The following is a 12725-nucleotide window of genomic DNA, read 5'->3' as shown; positions in this document are numbered from 1 at the left end:
TATTCTTGAATAGCCTGTTAGAAACCCTTACAATGCACACCACCCCACGATGTTTTGCAGAAAACTATCCTGCTTTGCCACTGCATTTTTCCTCACCTCCCCATGCTGACCACACCGTGGTGCTTTTCTCCATCCTTCATTGCCACTCACTGCCTATCCGAATTCAGGCCCTCCAATTCCCAACACCCCTTGATGTTTTTCTCACTCCTACTAGTGAATGGCCTGTGAGAAACCCTTACAATGCGCTCCACCCCGCGAAGTTTTTCGAAACCTATCCTACATTGCCACCGCATGTTTCCTGACCTCCCCATGCTGACCAACCCGGGGTGCTTTTCTCCATCTTACATTGCCACACACTGCCTATCCTATTTCAGGCCCTCCAAAGCAAACCGCCCCGTGACGTTTTTATCACTCCTACTAGTGAAAGGCCTGACAGAAACCCTTACAATGCCCATGACCACAGGATGTTTTTCAGAAACCTATCCTACATTGCCACTGCATGTTTCCTGAACTCCCCATGATCACCATGCCGTCTTGCATTTCTGCATTCTACATTACCACTCACTGACTAATCTAATTCAGACCCTCCAATTCACACATCCCCATGATGTTTTTCTCACTCGTACTAGTGAATGGCCTGTTAGAAACCCTTACAATGTGCCCCAGCCCTCGATGCTTTTCAGAAACCTCTCCTACATTGCCACCGCATGTTTTCTGACCTCCCCATGCTGACCAACCCGGGGTGGTTTTCTCCATCCTACATTGTCACACACTGCATATCCTGTTTCAGGCCCTCAGATTCACACCACCTCGTGATGTTTTTCTCACTCCTACTAGTGAATGTCCTGTTAGAAACTCTTACAATGCGCGCCACCCCGCGATGTTTTTCAGAAACCTATCCTACATTGCCACCACATGTTTCCTGAACTCCGCATTCTGACCACCCCGTGGTGCTTTTCCAGATCCTACATTGCCAATCACTGCCTATGCTAATTCAGGAACTCTGATTCACACTACCCCGTGATGTTTTTCTCACTCCTAATAGTGAATGGCCTGTTAGCAAACCTTACAATGCGCACCACCACCGATGTTTTTCAGAAACCTATCCTACATTGCCACCACATGTTTCCTGACCTTCCCATGCTGACCACCCTGTGGTGCTCTTCTCCACCCTCCATTGCCACTCACTGCCTATGCTAATTCAGGGCCTCTGATTCACACCACCCCGTGATGTTTTTGTCACTCCTACTAGTGAATGGCCTGTTAGAAACACTTACAATGCACACCACCCCACGATGTTTTGCAGAAAACTATCCTGCTTTGCCACTGCATTTTTCCTCACATCCCCATGCTGACCACCTCATGGTACTTTTCTCCATCCTTCATTGCCACTCACTACCTATCCGAATTCAGGCCCTCCAATTCCCACCACCCCTTGATGTTTTTCTCACTCCTACTAGGGAATGGCCTGTGAGAAACCATAACAATGCGAACCACCCCGCGAAGATTTTCCGAAACCTATCCTACATTGCCACCGCATGTTTCCTGACCTCCCCATGCTGAATACCCTGTGATGCTTTTCTAAATCCTACATTGCCACTCACTGCCTATCCTAATTCAGAAACTCCGATTCACACCACCCCGTGATGTTTTTCTCACTCCTACTAGTGAATGGCCTGTTAGAAACCCTTACACTGCGCACCACCCCTCCATGCTTTTCAGAAACCTATTGTACATTGCCACCGCATGTTTCCTGACCTCCCCAGTATGACTACCCCGTGGTGCTTTTCCCCATCCTACATTGTCAATCACTGCCTATGCTAATTCAGGCCCACCGATTCACACCACCCTGTGATGTTTTTCTCACTCCTACTAGTGAATGGCCTGTTAGAAACCCTTACATTGCGCACAACCCCGAGATGTTTTTCAGAAACCTATCCTTCATTGCCACCGCATGTTTCCTGACCTCCCCATGCTGACCAACCCGAGGTGCTTTTCTCCATCCTTCATTGCCACTCACTGCCTATCCTATTTCAGACCCTCCGAAGCAAACCACCCCGTGACGTTTTTAACACTCCTACTAGTGAATGGCCTGTTAGCAAACCTTACAATGCGCACCACCCCCGATGTTTTTCAGAAACCTATCCTACATTGCCACCGCATATTTCCTGACCTCCCAATGCTGACCACCACTTGTTGTTTTCTCCATCCTACATTGCCACTCACTACCTAACCGAATTCAGGCCCTCCGATTCATAACACCCCGTGATGTTTTTCTCTCTCCTACTAGTGAATTGCCTGTGTGAAACCCTCACAATGCGCACCACCCCGCGATGATTTTCAGAAACCTATCCTATATTGCCACTGCATGTTTCCTGACCTCCGCATGCTCACCGCCCCGTCTTGGTTTGCTAGATGCTACATTGCCACTCACTGCCTAAACTAACTCAGGCCCTCCGATTCACACCAAACTGTGATGTTTTTCTCACTCCTACTAGTGAATGGCCTGTTAGAAACACTTACAATGCACACCACCCCACGGTGTTTTTCAGAAACTTATTCTACATTGCTGCCGCATTTTTCCTGACCTCCCCATGCTGACAACCCCGTGGTGCTTTTCTCCATCCTACATTGCAACGCACTGCCTATGTTAATTCAGGCCCTCCGATTCACACCAACCCGTGATGTTTTTCTAACTCCTACTAGTGAATGGCCTGTTTCAAACACTTACAATGCACCACCCCGCGATATTTTTCAGAAACCTATCCTATATTGCCACAGCATGTTTCCTGACCTCCACATGTTGAGCACCCCGTGGTGCTTTTCTCCATGCTACATTGCCACTCACTGCCTAATCTAATTCAGACACTCCAATTCACACCACCCTGTGATGTTTTTATCATTCCTACTAGTGAATGGCCTGTTAGAAACCTTTACAATGCGCACCAACCTGGGATGTTTTTCAGAAACCTATCCTACATTGCCACCGCATGTTTCCTGACCTCCCCATGCTGACCACCCCGTGGTGCTTTTCTCCATTCTGCATTGTCACTCAATGCCTATCGTAAGTCAGACCCTCCGATTCACACCACCCTGTGATGTTTTTCTCACTCCTACTAGTGAATTGCCTGTTAGAAATCCTTGCAATGCACACCACCCCGCGATGTTTTTAAGAAAACTATCCTGCATTGACACCGCATTTTTCCTCACCTCCCAATGCGGACCACCCCGTGGTGCTTTTCTCCATCCTACATTGCCACTCACTGCCTTTGCTAATTCAGGCCCTCTGATTCACACCACCCCGTGATGTTTTTGTCACTCCTACTAGTGAATGGCCTGTTAGAAACACTTACAATGCACACCACCCCACGATGTTTTGCAGAAAACTATCCTGCTTTGCCACTGCATTTTTCCTCACATCCCCATGCTGACCACCTCATGGTACTTTTCTCCATCCTTCATTGCCACTCACTACCTATCCGAATTCAGGCCCTCCAATTCCCACCACCCCTTGATGTTTTTCTCACTCCTACTAGGGAATGGCCTGTGAGAAACCATAACAATGCGAACCACCCCGCGAAGATTTTCCGAAACCTATCCTACATTGCCACCGCATGTTTCCTGACCTCCCCATGCTGAATACCCTGTGATGCTTTTCTAAATCCTACATTGCCACTCACTGCCTATCCTAATTCAGAAACTCCGATTCACACCACCCCGTGATGTTTTTCTCACTCCTACTAGTGAATGGCCTGTTAGAAACCCTTACACTGCGCACCACCCCTCCATGCTTTTCAGAAACCTATTGTACATTGCCACCGCATGTTTCCTGACCTCCCCAGTATGACTACCCCGTGGTGCTTTTCCCCATCCTACATTGTCAATCACTGCCTATGCTAATTCAGGCCCACCGATTCACACCACCCTGTGATGTTTTTCTCACTCCTACTAGTGAATGGCCTGTTAGAAACCCTTACATTGCGCACAACCCCGAGATGTTTTTCAGAAACCTATCCTTCATTGCCACCGCATGTTTCCTGACCTCCCCATGCTGACCAACCCGAGGTGCTTTTCTCCATCCTTCATTGCCACTCACTGCCTATCCTATTTCAGACCCTCCGAAGCAAACCACCCCGTGACGTTTTTAACACTCCTACTAGTGAATGGCCTGTTAGCAAACCTTACAATGCGCACCACCCCCGATGTTTTTCAGAAACCTATCCTACATTGCCACCGCATATTTCCTGACCTCCCAATGCTGACCACCACTTGTTGTTTTCTCCATCCTACATTGCCACTCACTACCTAACCGAATTCAGGCCCTCCGATTCATAACACCCCGTGATGTTTTTCTCTCTCCTACTAGTGAATTGCCTGTGTGAAACCCTCACAATGCGCACCACCCCGCGATGATTTTCAGAAACCTATCCTATATTGCCACTGCATGTTTCCTGACCTCCGCATGCTCACCGCCCCGTCTTGGTTTGCTAGATGCTACATTGCCACTCACTGCCTAAACTAACTCAGGCCCTCCGATTCACACCAAACTGTGATGTTTTTCTCACTCCTACTAGTGAATGGCCTGTTAGAAACACTTACAATGCACACCACCCCACGGTGTTTTTCAGAAACTTATTCTACATTGCTGCCGCATTTTTCCTGACCTCCCCATGCTGACAACCCCGTGGTGCTTTTCTCCATCCTACATTGCAACGCACTGCCTATGTTAATTCAGGCCCTCTGATTCACACCAACCCGTGATGTTTTTCTAACTCCTACTAGTGAATGGCCTGTTTCAAACACTTACAATGCACCACCCCGCGATATTTTTCAGAAACCTATCCTATATTGCCACAGCATGTTTCCTGACCTCCACATGTTGAGCACCCCGTGGTGCTTTTCTCCATGCTACATTGCCACTCACTGCCTAATCTAATTCAGACACTCCAATTCACACCACCCTGTGATGTTTTTATCATTCCTACTAGTGAATGGCCTGTTAGAAACCTTTACAATGCGCACCAACCTGGGATGTTTTTCAGAAACCTATCCTACATTGCCACCGCATGTTTCCTGACCTCCCCATGCTGACCACCCCGTGGTGCTTTTCTCCATTCTGCATTGTCACTCAATGCCTATCGTAAGTCAGACCCTCCGATTCACACCACCCTGTGATGTTTTTCTCACTCCTACTAGTGAATTGCCTGTTAGAAATCCTTGCAATGCACACCACCCCGCGATGTTTTTAAGAAAACTATCCTGCATTGACACCGCATTTTTCCTCACCTCCCAATGCGGACCACCCCGTGGTGCTTTTCTCCATCCTACATTGCCACTCACTGCCTTTGCTAATTCAGGCCCTCTGATTCACACCACCCCGTGATGTTTTTCTCACTCCTACTAGTGAATGGCCTGTTAGAAACACTTACAATGCGCACCACCCCACGATGTTTTTCAGACACCTATTCTACATTGCTGCCGCATTTTTCCTGACCTCCCCATGCTGACAACCCCATGGTGCTTTTCTCCATCCTACATTGCCACTCACTGCCTATGTTAATTCAGGCCCTCCAATTCACACCACCTCGTGATGTTTTTCTAACTCCTCTTAGTGAATGGCCTGTTTGAAACCCTTACAACGCGCACCACCACGCAATGTTTTTCAGACACCCATGCGACATTGCTACCGCATGTTTCCTGACCTCCCCATGCTGACCACCCCGTGGTGCTTTTCTCTAAACTACATTGCCACTCACTGCCTATCCTAATAGAGGCCCTCCGATTGACACCAACCCGGGAACTTTTTCTCTATCCTACCAGTGAATGGCCTTTTAGCAACCTTTACAATGCGCACCACTCTGCGATGTGTTTCACAAACATATCCTACATTGCCACCGCATGTTTCCTGACCTCCCCATGCTGACCACCCCGTGGTGCTCTTCTCCACCCTCCATTGCCACTCACTGCCTATGCTAATTCAGGCCCTCTGGTTCACACCACCCCGTTTGTTTTTCTCACTCCTACTAGTGAATGGCCTGTTAGAAACACTTACAATGCACACCATCCCGCGATGTTTTTCAGAAACCTATCCTACATTGCCACGGCATGTTTCCTGACTTCCCCATGCTGACCAACCCGAGGTGCTTTTCTCCATCCAACATTGCCACACACTGCCTATCCTATTTCAGGCCCTCCGAAGCAAACCACCCCGTGACGTTTTTATCACTCCTACTAGTGAAAGGCCTGATAGAAACCCTTACAATGCCCAGGAACACGCGATGTTTTTCAGAAACCTATCCTACATTGCCACTGCATGTTTCCTCAACTCCCCATGCTCACCACGCCGTCTTGCATTACTCCATTATACATTACCACTCACTGCCTAATCTAATTCAGGCCCTCCATTTCACACCACCTCATGATGTTTTCCTCACTCCTACTAGTGAATGGCCTGTTAGAAACCCTTACAATGCGTACCACCACGCGATGTTTTATAGAAACATATTCTACATTCCAACGCATGTTTCCTGACCACCCCATGCTGAATACCCTGTGATGCTTTTCTAAATCCTACATTGCCACTCACTGCCTATCCTAATTCAGACACTGCGATTCACACCACCCGGTGATGCTTTTCTCACTCCTACTAGTGAATGGCCTGTTAGAAACCTTTACAATGCGCACCACCCTGGGATGTTTTTCAGAAACCTATCCTACATTGCCACCGCATGTTTCCTGACCTCCCCCTGCTGACCACCCCGGGGTGCTTTTCTCCATCCTACATTGTCACTCAATGCCTATCGTAAGTCAGACCCTCCGATTCACACCACTCCGTGATGTTTTTCTCACTCCTACTAGTGAATTGCCTGTTAGAAATCCTTGCAATGCACACCACCCCGCGATGTTTTTCAGAAAACTATCCTGCATTGACACCGCATTTTTCCTCACCTCCCAATGCGGACCACACCGTGGTGCTTTTCTCCATCCTACATTGCCACTCACTGCCTATGCTAGTTCAGGCCCTCTGATTCACTCCACCCGTGATGTTTTTCTCACTCCTACTAGTGAATGGCCTGTTAGAAACACTTACAATGCACACCACTCCACGATGTTTTTCAGAAACCTATCCTACATTGGCACTGCATGTTTCCTGACCTCCCCAAGCTCACCGCTCTGTCTTGCTTTGTTAGATCCTACATTGCCACTCACTGCCTAATCTAATTCAGGCCCTCCGATTCACACCACCCCGTGATGTTTTTCTCACTCCTACTAGTGAATGGCCTGTTATAAACACTTACAATGCGCACCACCCCACGATGTTTTTCAGAAACCTATTCTACATTGCTGCCGCATTTTTCCTGACCTCCCCATGCTGACAACCCCGTGGTGCTTTTCTCCATCCTACATTGCCACTCACTGCCTATGTTAATTCAGGCCCTCCGATTCACACCACCCCTTGATGTTTTTCTAACTCCTACTAGTGAATGGCCTGTTAGAAACCCTTAAAATGCGCACCAACCCGCGTTTTTTTCAGAAACCTATCCTACATTGCCACTGCATGTTTCCTGAGCTCCCCTTGTTGAGCACCCCGTGGTGCTTTTCTCCATCCTACATTGCCACTCACTGTCTATCCTAATTCAGGCCCTACGATTCGCACCACCCCGTGATGTTTTTCTCACTCCTACTAATGAATGGCCTGCTAGAAACCATTTCAATGCGCCCCACCCCGCGATGTTTTTCAGAAACCTATCCTGCATTGCCACCGCATGTTTCCTGACCTCCCAATGCTGACCACCACTTGTTGTTTTCTCCATCCTACATTGCCACTCACTGCCTATCCGAATTCAAGCCCTCCAATTCACACCCTCCTGTGATGCTTTTCACACTCCTACTAGTGAAGGGTCTGTTAGAAACCCTTACATTGCGCACCACCCCGAGATATTTTTCTGAAACCTATCCTACATTGCGACCTCATGTTTCCCGATCTCTCCATGCTGACCACCCGTGGTGCTTTTCTCCATCCTACATTGCCACACACTGCCTATCCTAATTCAGGCCCTCCGATTCATACCACCCCATGATGTTTTTCTCACTCCTACTAGTGAATTGTCTGTTCCAAACCCTCACAATTCGCACCACCCCGCGATGTTTTTCAGAAAGCTATCCTACATTGCCACGGCATGTCTCCTGACCTCCCAATGCTCACCGCCCCGTCTTGCTTTGCTAGATCCTACATTGCCACTCACTGCCTAATCTAACTCAGGCCCTCCGAATCACACCACCCAGTCATGTTTTTCTCACTCCTACTAGTGAATGACCTATAAGAAATCCTTACAATGCGCAACACCCCGCGATTTTTTACAGGAACATATCCTACATTGCCACCGCATATCTCCTGACCTACCCATGCTTACCACCCCGTGGTGCTTTTCTGTATCCTACATTGCCACTCACTGCCTATCCTAATTCAGGCCCAAGGTTACACACCACTCCGCGATGATTTTCTCACTCCTACTAGTGAATGGCCTGTTTGAAACCCTTACAACGCGCACCACCACGCAATGTTTTTCAGAAACCCATGCTACATTGCTACCGCATGTTTCCTGACCTCCCCATGCTGACCACCCCGTGGAGCTTTTCTCCAAACTACATTGCCACTCACTGCCTATCCTAATACAGGCCCTCCGATTGACACCACCCCGGGAACTTTTTCTCTATCCTACCAGTGAATGGCCTTTTAGCAACCCTTACAATGCGCACCACTCTGCGATGTGTTTCAGAAACCTATCCTACATTACCACCGCATGTTTCCTGACCTCCCCATTCTGACCACCCCTTGGTGTTTTCTCCATCCTACATTGCCACTCACTGCCTATCGTAATTCAGGCCCTTCGATTCACCCAACCCCATGGTGTTTTTCTCACTCCTACTAGTGAATGGCCTGTTAGAATCCCTTACCATGCGCACCACCCCGCAATGTTTTTCAGAAACTTTTCCTACATTGCCAAAGCATGTTTCCTGACCTCATCATGCTGACCACCCCATGGTGATTTTCTCTGTCCTACATGGCCACTCAATGCCTATCGTACATCAGGCCCTCCGATTCACACCACCCCGTGATGTTTTTCTACCTCCTACTAGTGAATATCATGTTAGAAACCCTTACAATGCAAACCACCCCACGATGTTTTTCAGAAACCTATCCTACATTGCCACCGCATGTTTCCTGCCCTCCCCATGCTGACCACCCCGTGGTGCTTTTCTCCATCCTACAATGTCACTCACTACCTATCCTAATTCTGGCCTTCCGATTCACACCACCCCGTGATGTTTTTCTCAATCCTACTTGTGAATTGCCTTGTAGAATCCCTTACAATGCGCACAACTCCGCGATGCTTTTCAGAAACCTATCCAGCATTGCCACTGCATTTTTGCTCACCTCCCTTTTCTGACCACCCCGTGGTGCTTTTCTCCATCCTACATTGCCACTCACTGCCTCTCCGAATTCAGGCCATCCGATTCACACCACTCGCTGATGCTTTTCTCTCTCCGACTAGTGAATGGCTTGTTAGAAACCCTTACAATGCGCACCACTATGCGATGTTTTTCAGAAACCTATCCTACATTGCCACAGCCTGTTTCCTGACCTCCCCATTGTCACCACGCCGTGTTGCTTTTCTCCACACTCCACTGCCACTCACTGCCTATCCGAATTCAGGCCATCCGAAGCAAACCACCCCGTGACGTTTTTCTCACTCCTACTAGTGAAAGGCCTGATAGAAACCCTTACAATGCTCACCACCCCGTGATGTTTCTCAGAAACCTATCCTACAATGCCACTGCATGTTTCCTGACCTCCCCATGCGGACCACCACTTGGTGTTTTCTCCATTCTACATTGCCACACACTGCCTATCCTATTTCAGGCCCTCCGAAGCAAACAACCCCGTGACGTTTTTATCACTCCTACTAGTGAAAGGCCTGCTAGAAACCCTTACAATGCGAACCACCCCGCGATGTTTTTCAGTAACCTATCCTACATTGCCACTGCATGTTTCCTGAATTCCCCATGCTCACCACGCCATCTTGCTTTTCTCTATTCTACATTATCACACACTGCCTAATCTAATTCAGACACTCCGATTCACACCACCCCGTGATGTTTTTCTCACTCCTATTAGTGAATGGCTTGTTAGAAACCCTTACAATGCGCACCACCCCAAAATGTTTTTCAGAAACCTATCCTACATTGCCACTGCATGAATCCTGACCTCCACATGCTGACCACCCCGTTGTGCTTTTCTCCATTCTACATTGCCATTCACTGGCTATCCTGATTCAGGCCTTCCGGTTAACACCACACTGTGATGTTTTTCTCACTCGAACTATTGAATGGCCTGTTACAAAAACTTAAAATGAGCATCACCCCGCGATCTTTTTCCAAAACCTATCCTACTTTGCACTGCATGTCTCCTGACCTCCCCATGCTGACCACCCTGTGGTGCTTTTCTCCATCCTACATTACCACTCACTGCCTATCCTAATTCAGGACCTCCGATTCACACCACCCCGTGATGTGTTTCTCACTACTACTAGTGAATGGCCTGTTAGAAAACCTTACAATGCGCACCACCCCGCGATGTTTTTCAGAAACCTATCCTACATTGCCACTGCATGTTTCTTGACCTCCCCATGCTCACCAACCCGTGGTGCTTTTCTCCATCCTACATTGCCACTCACTGCCTATCCTTATTCAGGCCCTCTGAGTCACACCACCTTGTGATGTTTTTCCACTCCTACTAGTGAATGGTCTGTTAGAAACCCTTGCAATGCACACCACCCCGCGATGTTTTTCAGAAACCTATCCTACATTGCCACTGCATGTTTCCTGACCTCCCATGCTGACCACACCTGGTGCTTTTCTCCATCCTACATTGCCACTCACTACCTATACTGATTCAGGCCCTCCGATTCACACCACACCGTGATGTTTTTCTTACTCCTACTAGTGAATGGCCTGTTAGAAACCCTTACAATGCGCACCATCCTGCAATGTTTTTCAGAAACCTATCCTACATTGCCACTGTATGATTCCTGAGCTCCCCATGCTGACCACCCGGTGGTGCTTTTCTCCATCCTACATTGTCACTCCCTGCCTATCCTAATTCAGGCCCTCCGATTTACACCACCCCTGATGTTTTTCTCACTACTACTACTGAATGGCCTGTTCAAAACCCTTACAATGTGCACCACCCCGCGATGTTTTTCAGAAAACAATCCTACTTTGCCACTGCATGTTTCCTGACCTCCCCATGCTAACCATCCCGTGGTGTTTTTCTCCATCCTACATTGCCACTCTCTGCATATCCTAATTCAGGCCCTCCGATTAACATCACCCGATGATGTTTTTCTCACTCCTACTAGTGAATGGCCTGTTAGAAACCCTTACAATGCGCACCACCTACATTGCCACTGCAAGTTTTCCTGACCTCTGCATGTTGACTGCCCATGGTGCTTTTCTCCATGCTACATTGCCACTCACTGCCTATCCTAACTCAGGCCCTTTGATTCACACCACAATGTGATGTTTTTCTCACTCCTACTAGTGAATGGCCTGTAAGAAACCCTTATAATGCGCACCAAGCCGCTATTTTTTTTCAGAAACCTATCCTAAATTGCCACTGCATGTTTGCTGACCTCTCCATGCCGACCACCCCGTGGTGCTTTTCTCCATCCTACATTGCCACTCCCTGCCTATTTTGATTCAGGCCCTCTGATTCACAGCACCCCGTGATGTTGTTCTCACTCCTACTAGTGAATGGCTTGTTAGAAACCCTTACAATGCGCACCACCCCAAAATGTTTTTCAGAAACCTATCCTACATTGCCACTGCATGAATCCTGACCTCCACATGCTGACCACCCCGTGGTGCTTCTCTCCATCCTACATTGCGAACCCACTGCCTATTCAGATTCAGGCCCTGGCATTCACACCACACCGTGATGTTTTTCTTACTCCTACTAGTGAATGGCCTGTTAGAAACCCTTACAATGCGCACCATCCCGCAATGTTTTTCAGAAACCTATCCTACATTGCCACTGTATGATTCCTGACTTCCCCATGCTGACCATCCGGTGGTGCTTTTCTCCATCCTACATTGCGAACCCACTGCCTATTCAGATTCAGGCCCTGCCATTCACACCACCCCTTGATGTTTTCTCACTCCTACTAGTGAATGGCCTTTTAATAACCATTACAATGCGCAACACCCCGCGATGTTTTTCAGAAACCTATCCTATTTGCCACTGCATGTTTCTTGACCTCCACATTCTGACCACCACTCGCGCTTTTCACCAACCTACATTGTCACTCACTGCCTATCCTGATTCAGGCACTCCGATTCACACCACCCCTTGATGATTTTCTGCCTCCTACAAGTGAATGGCCTTTTAGAAACCCTTACAACGCGCATCACCCTGCGATGTTATTCAGAAACCTATCCTATTTGCCACTGCATGTTTCCTGACCTCCCATCCTGACCACCAGTTGGTGTTTTTCTCCATCGTACATTGCCAATCACTGCCTAATCTAATTCAGGCCCTCCGATTCGCACAACCCCTTGAGGTTTTTCTCACACCTACTAGTGAATTGTCTGTTAGAAACCCTTACAATGCGCACCATCCCGCGATGTTTTTCAAAAACCTATCCTACATTGCCACTGCATGT

Source organism: Cavia porcellus, unplaced genomic scaffold, assembly GCF_034190915.1.
Source record: "Cavia porcellus strain 051 isolate PalLab524CR breed Dunkin Hartley unplaced genomic scaffold, mCavPor4.1 scaffold_44, whole genome shotgun sequence".
NCBI lineage: Eukaryota > Metazoa > Chordata > Mammalia > Rodentia > Caviidae > Cavia > Cavia porcellus.
This window is presented reverse-complemented; position numbering follows the sequence as displayed.